At 38.8% G+C, this 15866-nt stretch overlaps 3 long non-coding RNA genes across 3 annotated transcripts in view; 2 read left to right on the top strand and 1 right to left on the bottom strand.

Annotated features, from left to right (window-relative positions):
* The window catches only part of LOC143418364 (uncharacterized), a 140484-nt gene that overhangs the window by 107940 nt on the left and 16678 nt on the right, over positions 1-15866 (top strand). The gene's annotated exons all lie outside the window — the stretch shown is intronic.
* LOC143420007 (uncharacterized) lies at positions 9870-11948 on the bottom strand. Its single transcript, XR_013100017.1, has 3 exons — positions 11858-11948; positions 11013-11727; positions 9870-10354 (listed from the first exon to the last, which is right to left on the bottom strand). It is a non-coding gene; the product is annotated as an uncharacterized LOC143420007 (long non-coding RNA).
* Positions 11914-14045, top strand: LOC143420010 (uncharacterized). Its single transcript, XR_013100018.1, has 3 exons — positions 11914-11946; positions 13255-13310; positions 13885-14045. It is a non-coding gene; the product is annotated as an uncharacterized LOC143420010 (long non-coding RNA).

Below are 15866 nucleotides of genomic sequence, written 5' to 3'. Positions count from 1 at the left end.
TCACGTATTACTCCTCACATTTGGTGTGTGTGACTAACGGCTGCAGTCATATCAGATTTCATAATTGTAAGACTGCCGTCTATTGGTCAGAAAGTGGCAACCAATTTTGCTCATTATACAGGATGTCCCCACCAAATCGGGGCAGTTGGCAACCCTAGTCACATGTTTAGTGGTCATGTGTCTGCAAAACCTCTGTAGTTAGTTTGGTTCTGTCGAAAGTCTTCGCTAATAGCAGTAATCGCTGTCGCTAATAACGCACTATATTCCTTTTAAAGTGGAATAAAGACATTCTGATCATAAAGAGGGGTTGTGGCTAAAGTCTCTGTACCGTCACACACTAAACTAGATGACTGCTGATTGTAACCTTAAATTAAAAAGCGAGAGCTGCATCGTTCATCTCATTTAAAAATTGTCCTTTAAAGCTACTTCATGCAAAGAATGAATTAATATGGGCAGCAAGCAATAGCACTAAGTCACATAAATGTCAATCAGTCACTTAATCCCAAATAGCTGCCTGCTAGTATTTTTTTTTTCTTTTTCTTTTCTTTTCTTTTTTTGCTAGTTCACAGCGCTCTGATCGGGACTCCACTTCAGTGGATCATACACATCAGTCACCTTTGCTGAGAATTTCACCTATCAAGGACTTCTATTCTATATCTGTGTTTGGTTGTTGGAAGATGTATGCTACAGCCCGTCCTGATAAGAGCATATCTGCAGTGGGACCACATTGAGGAGTCAGAGGTTGGCCCTATCTCAGCCTCTGGGCAGGGAGTGCATCTGGGCGTCAGGGTCTGGGTTCCCCATGAAATGCAGAGTCTCTGAGGCAAGAATCAGCCAACACTCACTAGCTGCCTATCGCCTCGTTGAATTCCTTTAGAGTCGCCTTTTTCCCACTACAGTACATATTACCTTTATGATGGTATTTGCGGTTGGCGAGTTGGTTTTAAATGCACATAAAATGCACCATGCAGTAGTTACCTTGAAAATGAATGGCAGTAATTTGAGTGCACTAAAAGTCATGCCTTCAGAAAATTAGTATTACTTCTTACTGAAGAGTTGTTTTCTAAACTTTCCTCCTACACAAGTTGGATTGTTAAATGTTGTAGTGTTTTCTTCACTTTATTCAGAAGCGCACAATTCATTGAAAGATGAAAGGTAAGTAAGTATCGCATTTGCTGACACACTTTGTAACAGCTTAAGGACCAAAAGTCAGAGTGGATCATTTAAGTGAAAGCTGAAAGCGGAGTTGCCCTTTACATACAGTACATAACCGTGCACAATGATGAATCCTCTAGAAATGTTTTGAACAGCTTCTGAATAGTGAGGTATAAACTGTCTGAGAAAGTTTGTTGAAGACTTCAGCGAAGATAAACGAAGTGAAAACTTTTCAGGTATACTGGAAGACATTCTTGGTATTGTCAAGGAATCTTCTTTTGTTAATCCATTAAGCGAAAGATTCCCTATGTGTGCCATGGTCAAACATTCAAGAGGGGGACTATGAATTTCTATGCAATCAGAGTGAGTTGAAGTGAGAATTTGAAGAATAGAAAGTGGAATACAATATGTGCTGGTAGAATAGAAAGAACATGATAATTATGCTAAATTATAAAGTGTTGCTGACATCTGGCACCCCAGAATTTCTTTCAACAAATGAAGAGAAATAAACACAGAACAGTCGTCTGTACTGAAGGAATGTAATCCTCTTGCCTCCCTGTGCTCTTTTCTTTTCTACTGACAATGATAATTACAGTTTTTGTTGGACGGCTTTCAAGGATTTATCTCCTTTTTGTATTAATGGCTTTCTGAAGCTTTTAAATCCCAAAAGTTTAATTTGTTGGTTCTGTGTAGCCATTGTGAGTTTTCAATTTTCCATACTTTTGTTTGAAATACCTTTAAGTTGTGATGTGACATTCTTCTTAATGTTCTGTCATAAAAATATTTCCACAGTTCAGCTGCTCCACTAAATATATAGACACTGTGCTCGATTTTTCATCCAAAATGTGAAGCACATTTTCAGTTTGTCCCGGGGTCACTCTGTTTGTGCAGCTAAATGGGTTCGATTCAATACCTGCTCACACTCAACAAGTCCAAAATACATAGTTTGTAATTGCCTTCCAGCAAAACACATAAAAGTGCTTTCTGAATGGTCACCCCTATCAGCAGAAGGCCATCATTTGTCAATGCCTTCCAAAACCATTTTCTGATCTGACACCATTAATGTTAAGGTTTGACTTAGCAAGATTTAGGTATTAACGCTGAAGAAAAGGAAAGAAAAAAGCGTTCTCTTATGTCGAAATCTGTGCCCACTCAAGCTTATTCTACAGTTTGCGGACTCCAAATTCTGCCTGCAATATCATCCTCTCTTTGCTCCTCTTGTGCCCATAGGAAAACGGGCACAATAATATTCCTACTGGCAGAAGGATTTTGTCACTTAGCATGAAAAAATACCCCAACGTGCAAGCTGGGCTGCCTGCTCTGCAGTAAAACGTATTCTAAAATTCACGTTTGTAGCCACTTCTAACAAGCCATCTCGGTTTAAATCAAAGAAAACTCCCTACCACCAAACACTCGTTAGGGCCGCCTTTTCAAAACGTCCTCCATGTTGCAGTTTGGGGACAATAAGTGACATACAGCAGAGCGTATCCCCCTCATTCAAAGCCTAGCACTTATAATCAAGGCAGGTTTTAATCTGACTGAGCCACCTGTGAGGCTTGTCAGAACTTGAGCCCACGGGGGCAGAGCTGGGCTTCATTACTGTGCTGCTGGTTCTGGCCCAGTCCTCCCCTTGCTTTACCTCTCTGCTTTTCTATTCTACAGCACCTTGCAGGCATGGTACAGAAATGAGAGTCGGCTGCTTGGTCCTCCACATCACTCCATGGCCGCAATTTGTCATTTTTCACACGAGATGAAGCCTTTTATGAAACGAAATGAGTTTCCCTAAAATGAAGCACCACAAAAGCTCCGTGATTAATTTGCTTGTTAGGCTATTGCAGCTGTCACCTGTGGAAGACATCTGGACAGCAGATTGACTAATGCCAGCAGTAGGGCTGAAACATGGCTCGCTCTCTTTTTCTTTCTCTCTCACAACCTACCCTACAGTCAGCCTTTCAGTGGGCTTTTAAAGGCACTTCTCACTGTTTGATATAGCCCCTTTCTGAGGGGCAATTAATAAGCATTACTTGTGATTGACATGGTAATTAGTTGCATTAATGTGGTCATAAGAGGCTTTGTACAGTGTGAGGGGGTGCAGTGAACTGATGTTAGGACACGAGGAATGAGCACTGCGACCTCACTTAAAAAGTAATTGTCCCTTTGATTACCGCCACTTTTTTGACAGTAATTTTGTCAAAAATTGTCATTGCCAGAGTAAAAAAAAAAGTCAGATTATCCACTTACTAATTGCACAATTCGTTTAAGTAATGCAGTCCATATAAAAACTGGTTTCGGCTGTGATTTGTTGCCATAGTTATAGCACTGCTAAGTCACACTGCAGTAGGTTTGGTGTTCAGGTTACTTGAGGAGATCACACTTTGTTGAACATGTTTGCTATAATGTATAAACAGTCTTTTGTTTTCAGGGTTTCAAATATTTGACCAAGCCATGAGTAGTTTGTGTTCCCAGTGGTCCCAAAGGAAACCTGAACTCCAGCCTCCCAGTCCACAGTCAAGCGTGTTTGTGCCGTCTCCACCCACATACCGCCTAATGTGCACTTTTTGTTTGTTTTTGCGTTGTGATTGTTTCAAACCATGGAATTAATTGATATCTTTTTCTATGCAAACATGAAAAAAACGATAATTTTACAGTGCGAGTCTATGCTCTGAGGATATTTGCTTCATAAACTTTGGTGAAGGATTCCACATTATCTACATTTTCCTGAAAGCTCTTTGTGATGAGACTCTTTTTTTTTTAGGCTGTTTACCTATTCTGCTGCTGGCTGATGTTCAGGTAAATGTCACATACAGCTAGCAACATAATCACAGCTGGGCAGCTGATCCAGTCTTTCACCAATCCAGTGGAAAAGCTCATATATAGTTTGCTGTTTCAGGAATGCTTACGTGGGTCATATCTACAATAGGATAGAAGCAAATTGTTGATTACTTACTGTTCAAAAACATCACTGTTACAATAGTAAGAATAAAAGGATGAACGATTAAAAACAATAGAAAATAGAATGAGTTTTCAGTAAATCTCTGGACAGACAGGAGGAGCTGCAGATTTTCTTTTAATTATAACAGTATATGATGTTTGTCATGAGATTGCATTTAAAGATTGTCCCACATGTCATATTATCTTTGAGTTAGCTACTGCACATCCCATATCATGACAATAAGCATAACTAACATAAAAATACAACTTTATGTTTCTGAAAGTTTCTCACTACACTCCGTGTTTGGGTACATTTAGTGTGTAGATAAAAGTCAGGCTAAATCTAGACATCATAAATGATTTTTGTTTGTTAAAGAACTAAGAAAGAGTGAAAAAAAACATTACACCTACTCTAAATGTCACATTTTCTTTCTTCTATGCGAGCTGTTGGAGATCCTAGAACCCACTGCTGAACAAATGATGCAATAGCAAGCGCAGGCTTATTTTTTAATTATTGAGGAATTAGAGGGTAGCATTGGTTTATTTTTGTATCCTGCATAATAAGGAAGCATTTATTAGAAACAAGGCTTTGTTGGCATAACTGCTTTTCAGTAAATTCTAAAACACAATACTCTGAGATTCACAGACCCAGGATTTGATTAGGCTGTTTTGAATGGCATTGGGTGCATATTATGTTATTACTGTGACCAGTTCCTTTCTTCATATAACTGTAAAATTCCAGACGCAGGGAGGAAGAAGGAGCACAAAGCGGGCCTTGCTACTCTAACAATAAACACTGTAATAGCAACATTACTAAAGGACCTAAAAGAAGGCTGAACACACACAGAGATACACTCAGTTAATATCACAAGCACGCTGTGCATGTGTGTCCTTCGGGCAGTTAGGTAAGATATTTAAAGTACTGTGGATGTGCCTGACTAAAAATATACTACTATTCAGGTTCAGGCCACAGTTGTGGCAATCAGATTGTTCAGCGCTCTGCTGTACAGTGCAAATAAAAACACCTCGACTGATACGTAGAACAAACATATGTGCTACGGTTGTTGTTTGTTTAAGGCGCTGCTTTATGCCACCTCACAGGACAGCTAATGACAGCTGCTGTTATTTTTAAGGTAAACTCCAAATGTTTGCAAGGCAATGAGAGTGTCAAAGTTTGTTTTTTTTCTTTTGATTCTTTTACAGTTTCTGTTTACTTTCTACCTCTGCCTTACATTTATTTGTTTAATTTGTCGCTGTTTGTCAAATCAGTAAGCCAGTTTTTAGAAGTGTGTAGTGTTTACTGGGAAAATGATCAAATTCTTTGTATTTTAAAGAGTCAGCGTTTGTGCTAAAAAGAACGCTTCTGCTGCCGATAGACGTTATTCTTCCAAGCTACGGCGCACAAAGGAAACAAGCTAATGACTAACTTACAAGAGCACAGATGCATGTTTTGCCTTATTAGAACGAAACAATGCTCATTTCTAGAGCATAAAACAGCAGCATATAAATATTATCACAGTCATACTGTGTACAGTTATTATATAGTATGGGACTGTGAGAGTGCTCAGTGTAGTGATGTGGTTTTTGCAAGCAGATCCGGTTATTTTCTAATAGCATTTGAATCCTTGCATGATACAGTAAGATGTAAAGGCACTTGTCTATAGGAGCAGCAAAGTGGTGCAGTGATTATCACTGCTGTCTAATGGCAAGAAGGTCCTGGGTTTGAATCCTGGCTCAGGCCCTAAATAACAGGTTATCACATGCTCTTTGATTTACAGTGCAATAAAAAAAAATTGACTTCTTCCCGATTTCTTTGTTTTTTGAATATTTGTCTCACATGTTTCAGTTTATAAAGCAAATGTTAATATTAGACAAATATAACCCGAGTAAATACAAAAGGCCTTTTTTAAAATGATGATTCCATTTATCAAAGGAAAAAGGCTATCCAAACCTCCCTGGTCCAATGTGAAAAGGTAATTGCCGCCTAAACCTAATAACTGGTTGTGCCACCTTTGGCAGCAAGAACTGCTTTCAAGGATTTGCAATAACAAGCAATGAGTCTTTCACATCGCTGGGTAGGAATTTTGCCCGTCTCTTCTTTAGATAATTGTTTTAATTTAAGATAGAGAGTTTTTTAAGGTCATACCAAAAGCATCTCCATCAGATTTACGTCCAGACTTTGACTAGTCTACTCCAAAACATTCTTTTTTGTTTTTTGTTGTTGTTGTTCAGATGTGGACTTGTTTGTGTGTTTTGCTTAATTGTTCTGCTGTATAACCCGAGTGTGCCTGAGCTTCAGGGCACCAGCTGATGGTTGCTGGAGAGCAGAATTCACAGTCCAATCATGTTCTGTCAGTCCTGAAGCAGCAAAACAGCCCCAGATCATCACACTACCACCACCATGTTTGACTGTTAGTATGATGTCTTTTTCATGAAGTGCTGTTTTATACCAGATGTAACGGGACTCAAACCTTCCAGAAAGTTCAACTTTCATCTCATCAGTCCACAGAATATTTCCCAAAAATGTTTTTTTGGCAAAAGTGAGACACAACTTTGTGTTCTTTTTTGTCAGCAATGGTTTTCTCCTTGTAACACCCCCATTGATGCCATTTTTGCCTAGTATCTTTTATATTGTTGAATCATGAACTCTGACCTTAAATGAAGGAAGTGAGGCCTGCAGTTCTTTAGATGTTGTTCTGGGGTCTTTTGTGACCTCCTGGATGAGTCGTTAATGTGGTCTTGGGGTAACTTTAGTAGGCTGGTCACTCCTGGGAAGGTTCACTAAGGTTCCAACTTTTCTCAGTTTGTGGCTCTCACTGTGATTGGCTGGAGTCGGCTTAGAAATTGCATTGTAACGGTCTCAAGACTGCTCAGATAGATGTAACTTACTTTGTTTCTCGTCTGTTTTTGTGTTTCTTTAGATAGATACAAATGCTTTTTCACATCGCTGTAGATCAATTCTTCATTCCAGTGATTGAAGTTGGTGTAGCACCTCTTTTGAGATCAGCCTTTTTTTCTCTTTTCTCTCTTTTTTATTTTATTTTACTAAAACGTAGTATGTTTGTTTACAGCATTTTAAATTTAAACCAGTGGGTTTTTTTCTTGCACTTGTTAAAGTTGGCTTGCCAAGGCAAAGCTGCTATATTTCATTTAAGTTTGCTCCCACAGCAGCATAACAGGTAAGAGATGAAAAAAGGCTTTAGAGTCATAAAATCAGTCTACATCTTACTATGGCAGTCCTCACAAACACTGGACCACAAGGGGACAGAGGGTCAGTGTTCAGTGTAAATGCACTTAACTCCTTAGCTAAACATCTGCTGCATCCCTGTAGCTACAGCCTCAAAGTCATTTTAGACACAACTGACAGACTAATCTTGCCCCTCCCAGGCACTCAGCGAAATGACGCCTCACTCTAAGACTTCAGATCCCGGCCCGTGCTGTCTCTCTGTGCTAATATCTCTGCTCTCATAATGGCACAACCAGAAATACAAGCACGGCGTGGCATATTGCCATGACGCCTGTGTTTTTGAGATCAAATGACCAGCCACATAAAAGCATAGCCAGCCAAAACACGCATGCAAGCACACACACAGCCACGATGACATAGGCACACTCACACTACACTACAATGGCTGTCGCAGGGCTATTTCAATAATCCCCAGCATGTATGTTTAATGGTGAGGGCCCAACAGGAAATGATCGGCAAATGAAACGAAGCAGCGGGTTATTACGTACCACTCTGGTGTCAGCGCAGGCCTCCTCACCATTAATTTTATTGTAACTCATTTCTGTGGCCAGAGTGGAGCAAGATTTAATGTTTCCATTCCCCACTCCTGTTCTGCATGACAAATTGTTTTAATAAACATATACTGGGTCATAATAAAGTAATAATAATCCTACCAGTCACCTTATATCACTTCAGTTAAATTTTCCCACAAGCCAACACTGGTTACAATGACAATTACATGGTAGCCAGTCCTCAGCAAAGCAAACACAATGGGCAGATTTAATATAGTTTGTAAATATGATTAGTGTGCTGTCGCGTTATTGGAGTCTAGTATTTACATTTCTCTTCGGGCCTTTTTACTGTACAGGATCAGTATTAAATAAAGCTTTTGCTTTTTTCCTCCTGCTCTCGTTCTCCTACCAGAATGCCTCCCCTCGCTCCCCTTCACAACTTAATGAAAAACGTTGTTGACCGTTAATATTCCACGGATCAATCACCATTTTTAATTTTGCGGATAAATGTGCTATTGTGAAACGCTCAAAGAGCTCTCCCATGTGCGTGCGTGTGTGTGTGTATGTTCAAGCCTGTGTGCTGTTTTTGTGTGTCTCCAGGTTGGTTTCTTAGTGAAAGGGAGAGAATGTGTTCGCGTAATGGCTCATGGTTATTTGCAGGGGCAATTTTATGCTACATTTCAATTATTGCCTAAATTTGTTTTTAGCTCCTGAAGTCATTGCGTCTACCTGCAATTTATTCAAGACACAAATATTTACTCTGCAGAAACAAAATCAGCATGTTTTTGTGTGTGTATGTGCTGTTTTTTTTTTAATACAGGAGGTTGCACTAACCCTTTCAACCTGTACAAATAAGAGAAATGAATTCAGGCCATTATGTGACATTTTTGATTGAATTGCCTTTTGGTACTCTAAAGCTTTGTGATACATTAATTCAAACAGTAACTGCTTTTGCATATTAATGTGCACTTTGTGGCCAGGGATAAGCCTCCTAGCCTCTGTGCTCCTTTTAAGGGAACTCTTAATGCTACAGTATACAGTGATATTTATAGGTGCACTTGTAAATCAGTTAATCAGCAAATCCCTTCTGCAACTATCCAAAATATTGTGGCAAGGCTTCCCAGGGGAATGACATTTTAGCAGGAAATTATTGCCCATTGACCATTAATCAGCACCCACTTAAGTGCTCTGAACAACAATTATAAACTGTGGTCCACACATGAAACATACAGTAACCAATACAAGAGCTGCTTCTGTAGCTCAAGAAAAAAATAACCAGAATTAAATGTAAAAATGAGTCTAGATTGACCCAACGAGCACAAGAAATTGTTTTGCCATTCAGAACTTAAGACCCGGCTGTGTTTAGAGACAAAAACAACAAAGTGTATTTCAGGAAAAGTTAGGGTTTCATGACTTTGTTGAAAATGGTCACGCTTAATAAAAAGACAACTTTGGCTTCCTGCTGTGCTAACATGTTGTCAGCCCACTCATTCACCCTGACCTACATAAACTTCACCCCCTTATAATAATGGAAGTGTTATCTCCTCAAATAAAACCAGGAGTCAGCTGAGACCAAGGGGAATGGTGGACATGAACAAATAAGGTTAGGGAGAAAACATCCCTCTCTTGCACTGCTATACACTTTGTGTTCATATTTTCTTATAAGGGTTTTAAATGACACTCTTTTTCTGATTCTTATATATTTTCTACCTTTTAATGCTGTCTGGCTGTGGATGCATACATAATGTATGACATAATTCTGGTAGAATACCTGACCACTCTTGGTAGATTGGTAGAGCTCATGTATATTGGTTGGTTTTGTGTGTAGGGCTTTGGGAAGGTCTTTCAGATGCTAAATGTTAGCCTTTATCCATTTCAAAATTAGGGATCATTGACATTTTGAAACACCAAGTTTTCCAAATTTCAAAAATATAGCTGTTGAAGAAGTTGAAGAATTTGGAAATAGCCCTCCTTCGTCATTATTGCGTCCACTTTGTGGAATATACCAGTGTCACTGCAACAAAACAGCCTGACACCATGTGTGCATACTTTTTATCTTGTGTAGATCAGAGAAAATACAAAAAAAAAGGGTCATTTAAAAAAAATGTTTGCTCTACAATCATTCCACTGTGGAGATGTCCATAGGTGCAGTTGCAAGAAGGTTTTCTGTGTCTCCAAGCACAGTCTCAAGCTTGTGGTAGAGATACCAAGGGATGGGCTAGTACATGAAGAAAGCAGGACAGGACAGAAAGGCACAAACTGAGCCTAAGGACCAATGTCTTTGTGCAAGGAGGAATGGGACAAAAACAGCCAGTCCTTTAGTGGGACTTTTGCTCACAGTCCAGCACCATGCAAATTGTATGAAATTCCCCAGAGAATACTGGAACTGGCTGGTCCTCCTTGGGCATCCCGTTCTCTTCACAGATGAGAACAGTTTCACATGATATCAGGGAAGATGACTGCCAACCACCTGCTCAGTGTTCGGCTCCTCTTTATCATCTGTTGCTAGGTGTTAATCTTAAAGAGGCATCTGTTGAATTGTTGAATAAAATACAACAGTAATTAGTGACTAAACATTTAATTTACATTAAGATAGATAGATAGATAGATAGATAGATAGATAGATAGATAGATAGATAACCAATAGAAGCTGAAAAATTTGCAAAGAGTATGTTTGTGGTGGAAGTCTGCATGTTTTTCCTGTGTCAGAGTTGTGTGTATGTCCAAAGAGGTTAGGTTAAGTGGTAGCTTAAAATTATTCCATATTTAATAATTAAAAATCGGTTATCGATCTATTAATTTTAGATTATATTGTGTAACGGCAAAACTAAATGCAGATCAGAAGAGACAAATAACTACTGCCCAACAAAAACAACAACAACAACAACAAATGAGAATGCAATATGTAATGAGAAACAGTAATATGCAGAGATAATAATAATGTAATAACTGACACATTTACTGGAGTGCTGTTCATATGTATCTATAAAGGATCTATAGTTTCACATTGTGACACAGAAGATGAAAGCTGATGATGATTTAAAGCAATGTAATTTTTAAGTTAGACTTGCAACCTGCTATACAACAATGAAGGCTTCCTCAGGTATATTTTAGGGTTTTCACTGAAACAACAGCCATGACAAGTGTAATTTCTGAACATCCTTAAAATGCTTATGGTGAACACTCACCTTTTCACTAACCCTTGACAGCAACAAGTCATATAATGAATCTGCTGAGAGAAAGAAAAACATGTCTGTGTGAGTGCAGGGGACACTGGAATAGATAAAGCTGTTTAAATCAAAAGAAGCATGTGTACTGAATGCTAACTATTGTGTACAGGTAGCTCAAAAGCTAAAGCCACTAGGATCTCCTCAGTCATTAGCTTAGCTAGCAAGCCCACTCTGGTCTTAATATCACGAGAGGGAAGAGTTGGTAGTTAATAGTTGGTAGTTGGTGGTTAATAGTTTAACAATAGTTATCTGACACCTCTGTTAACTATGTGCAATCTGACTAGTCAGAGAGATTTAGCACCATGATGGAGCAATGACAGTTTGTTAAATTAGCAAGTGTTGCTACTAAGCTTGAGTTTGGCATCATTGTGCTTGCAGCAAATTGGGAATGGGCCTTTTTCCTCCTTCAAAATTAGTTGTTTGATGTTTTTTACAACTGTAAGGAAGAGGACTCCCTTACTGCATTTATTTATATTGTATTGTCTGTATAGCACTTTAGAGCACACCTTTCACTTTATTAAAAGCACCTTATCAAGCACTTTATGTAGCATTGCACTTTAAGCATGGATTTGCACACAAGCAGTTTAAATATTTATTGGGAATTTTAAAATCAGTTTGTAGCCTTATTTCAGATCCTGCACAGCTGCTCCTCGTCAAGGAATGTGGTGGTTGTCTGTCAGGAGAGAAGAATCGTGATTGAGATTGTTAAGGTTTACCAATAAGGAAAACTAATGCAAATGTGTGTGTGAAATCTAGGGATAAAAGTGTTGAAAATAAGTGTTTGTAAGTTAATGATTACTCACCTTTCTTGCCTGTGTCCTCTTCAAGGTGTTTGGGCAAATGTTTCCCCGGGGGTCCAGACACCATTTAAAGGTTCCGGGAGAGACCATTGGTAAAGAGAGTGTGGTGAATCTTTTTGTGCTTGGGTTTCTGGGTTTTTATAATATTGGGTTTGGTGTAACATTAAAGTGTGAAATATTTATTAATATGTAAATGTGAAAATGTATTTATGTATTTATTTATTCTTATTGATATATTGTATACTGTGGTGGAAGGTTGGGATTTAAGAATTTACCTGAGAGTGGAATAATGGTTAAGTCTGTGACAGCTGAACATATTTAAGGCTGCCAGTTGTCATTAGAGGTGGATTTTTTGTGCTGTGAAGAAGCGCGACAAGTTAATTGTTGTAAGGAGAGCCATATAGCAAATAAATACTTTGTTCCACTATACTTGCCTTGGTCTGTCTCACTGTGTTTCCAGCTGCTAAGGGCTGCCCTGTTACAACAACAATTTTAGTTTTAGTTCCTGTGTCCACAGTAATATGAATGTAGTATGAATGGCTTTGTTGTAAAACCTTTGGAAGTATACTTAAAAGCCCCAAATTTATGCTTTCCTTCACATTTTCAAAAGTCCTCGAGTGGGTCGGATTGGAGATTTTGCCAGGCCGATTCTGACCCTTAGTACTTATGTTTTACATCCCTGATGTAGCGGTAGCCTGAAAAATATGTGGATTTTGTGGAAATTCCTGGTTTTCCTATAGAAAGTTAGCCAAAGTCAGACTGTAGTGCTTTTATATTTGGAACTTGTCAAATTGCTAATGTGTAACAGTAATGAGCAAAGATTAGCATTGTTGTCCTGCCGTATTTTGCCATTATGGTCTGACTGTTGTTTTTTTAGCAGGATATTTCAGCTGATATAATAGAAGTTTACCATTTTCATGTTTCTTATTGGATCTGAGTGTGTGTGTTTTTGACTCATAAAATAAATACTGCCTTTCAGTGTCGCTACTGTCTGGAGTTGTGATGGGCCTGTTGTATGTGGAGGTCTGATCCTCTGTGAAGTTGAGGGCCAGAGTCTGCTTTGAGTTGTATATACGCTTGCCTGTCACAGCTCACAGCAGTGCCACTAATTGTTGTCAAACACCGCTCCAATTTTGCTGGACACCCTCTGCAGTCGAATCAGGAGGGATAAAAAAAAGCACACAGTTCAACTCTTTGCCTATCATTCAAATTGGAGTCTTTTCTGGCGGACTCCTGCTGGTAGCCTTTAGTAGCCTCAATTTTCCCTCACACATACCACCGACCCATCCAAAAACCAGAGTGACATGAAAGGGTTCTCTTCCACCACATCCATACCATTGACAGTTGAATGAAATATTTATTTATGAAATCTAAAAACATGTATTCACCCTTGACTCTAGATTCTGGGAACATTGACTTCTGAAGCACCTCACCGCCACCAGAGCCTGGCCCTCCAGTGAGTCAATTATGATGGCTTAAAGGAATGTCTGACTCTCTCTTCAAGTGTCTACTTGGCCCTAATTTTTCATCTCAGACTCTTTTCATCTGATTTTGTGCTGAAAACATGAAAACAGTCAAGGCCAGTTCTTTTTAACCTGCACATAAAACTGAAGTCAAGATTGACATATTGGGATGTTTCATATATTCACTGCAGGGCCAATTTCCCCCTCAGCTTTTCTGAGAATGGCTTATGTTTGTGTCATCTGTGGTATAGTGAGGTGATTTTAATCTCATCCAGATGCAAAGTCTACCGCGCTCTCTCTATAGGTTCTGATTATTTCAGGTTTCAAAAAAGTATTGCTTGGACTCTTTATCCCACAGGTCTGATCCAATTTTTACTAACTGTGATAATATTTGAGTTGGCACAGGAGGTTTGTGCTTTCATTGGTTTTTGCTCTCATCACCAAGACCTTCAAAAGGGATGCACAACCTTTACAAATGAATTCATACTTCTGTAATTGTGTTTCATGCTGCCTGCCCAGTGCTGTGTTGCCCTACATTTTACTGCCTCATTTTTTTTTTCTTTGCAGTTTTTGAAGAAGGGGAGAAAAAAAGTGTTACTTGTGGAAGCATGATTACCATCGGAAGCTGCTCGTATTTTTCATCGGTTTGTCTTGTGGTACACAGTCAGTGTAAATATGCAGAGGCAGGCCACGTTGTTTTGCAGAGTGGAGACTTGAGGGGGCACTTGTCAGAGACTTTATATGTGATTTCAAATTTTGAGATATTGGTTTTCTGACAGAAAATAATGTCGGGTTTGTCAAATCCCTGAAAATTTGTGTGGGTGTTTTTCTACTTGTAATCGCTCAATTTATTCAATAATAAACGATTTTGCCCAACTGTTTGGATGTGGTTATTGTCAATGAGTTTGTTGCATTTGGTGACTGACTTGATAAATAACAGAGAAACTGGATCAAATCAGATTTAACCATTTGGAGTTTTCATTGACTCATGGGCGATTTTGCCTCAGGGATTTGAGCGGGTCGTCTACCAATTTGAAGGCCGGTGGATTGATCCCTGACTCCTCCAGTTTGCAAGCTGAAGTAACCTTGGGCAAGATACTAAACTCCAAGTTCAGTATCAGCATCCAGTGTGTGTGTGTAAATGTTAGAAAACGTGGGATAGATAAAAGCTCTGTATCCATATATGTGTCATTATTGAAAGTGCTTTGAGTGCTTATCTGAGTAGAAAGGCAGTATGGAAGCCAGTGCTTGATTGCTATGAAACTTTAGCATCTTGGTTGACACTGGAATTGTGTGTGGAGTAGCAGCTTACAGAGTTTGTTTTGTTTTTCCTGTCACTGAAAATTACCAGTTACCATCTGTGCAAGTATTTTTTTAATGACCTACCTGTTGCATTTCTAAGTTAAGTGACCTTTAGTGACTGTCTGAATAATTACATGTGAGAAGTCTACTTGCTTCAACAACTTTAGATGGGATGGAACTTGACGATCTAAAAACTAAGCCTGTGGATCTTTGTTAATATTTGTTTTGCATTGTAAAAATGTGTATGGTGTCAAGGGGTCATTAAAGTTGGTAGCCCAGAACGCAAAAACCACAAATGTTGATTATTTTGTTAATATTTTTACTCCACTGCGTACAACTCTAGACACTGTAGCCCCTCTGAAAAAGAAAGCCTCACATCTTGACTCCCTGGTATAATTCTCAAACAGGTACTTTAAAGCAGATAACTCGTAAGCTGGAGTGGAAATGGCATCTCACTAATGTAGGAGATCATCATTTATCCTGGAAAGCCAGTTTGCTGCTCTATAAAAAAAGCCTTCCGTAAAGCTTGAGCATCTTACTATTCATCACTGATTGAAGGAAATAAGAACAACCCTGTAGCCAGGCTGATAAAATGCCAGAGCTCTGTTGAGCCAGCAATTTCTTTAACCTTTATTAGTAATGACTTTCCTAATGAATTTCTTTACAAATAAAATTTTAGCCATTAGAGAAAAAATTACTCATAATCATCTCATTTAAACCGTTGCCTCACTTGGCCCAGTCGTCGTAGGTGATATAGTTAATTTAGTTAATATACTGTAACTAGATAGTTAATATATAGTATAGGCCTATAACTTTCATTTTATCTCAAACATTCTTGAAACAGTAGTTGTAAAACAGCTAACTGATCATCTGCATGTTTTATTTAAATTTTCAGTTATGTTTCAGGGTCATCACAGTACAGAAACAGTTTTAGTGAAGGTCTTCTTATGTGCTTGTCCTGCTAGACCTCAGTGCAGCGTTTGATACTGTTGACCATAACATTTTATTACAGTGATTAGAGGATGCTGTAGGTACTAAAGGTGCTGCACTGCAGTGGTTTGAATCATATCTAACTAATAGACTCCACTTTGTTCATATAAATGCAGAGTCTTCTTCACACACTAAGGTTAATTATGGAGTTCCACGGGGGTCAGTGCAAGGACCAGTTCTGTTTACATTATACATGCTTTGTTTAGGCAGTATCATTAGAAGGCATAGCATACATTTTCACTGTTATGCAGATGGCA

The sequence above is a fragment of the Maylandia zebra genome, linkage group LG1 (assembly GCF_041146795.1).
Source record: "Maylandia zebra isolate NMK-2024a linkage group LG1, Mzebra_GT3a, whole genome shotgun sequence".
NCBI lineage: Eukaryota > Metazoa > Chordata > Actinopteri > Cichliformes > Cichlidae > Maylandia > Maylandia zebra.
The sequence above is the reverse complement of the archived record's forward strand: the minus strand, read 5'-3'. Positions and strand labels throughout refer to the sequence as shown.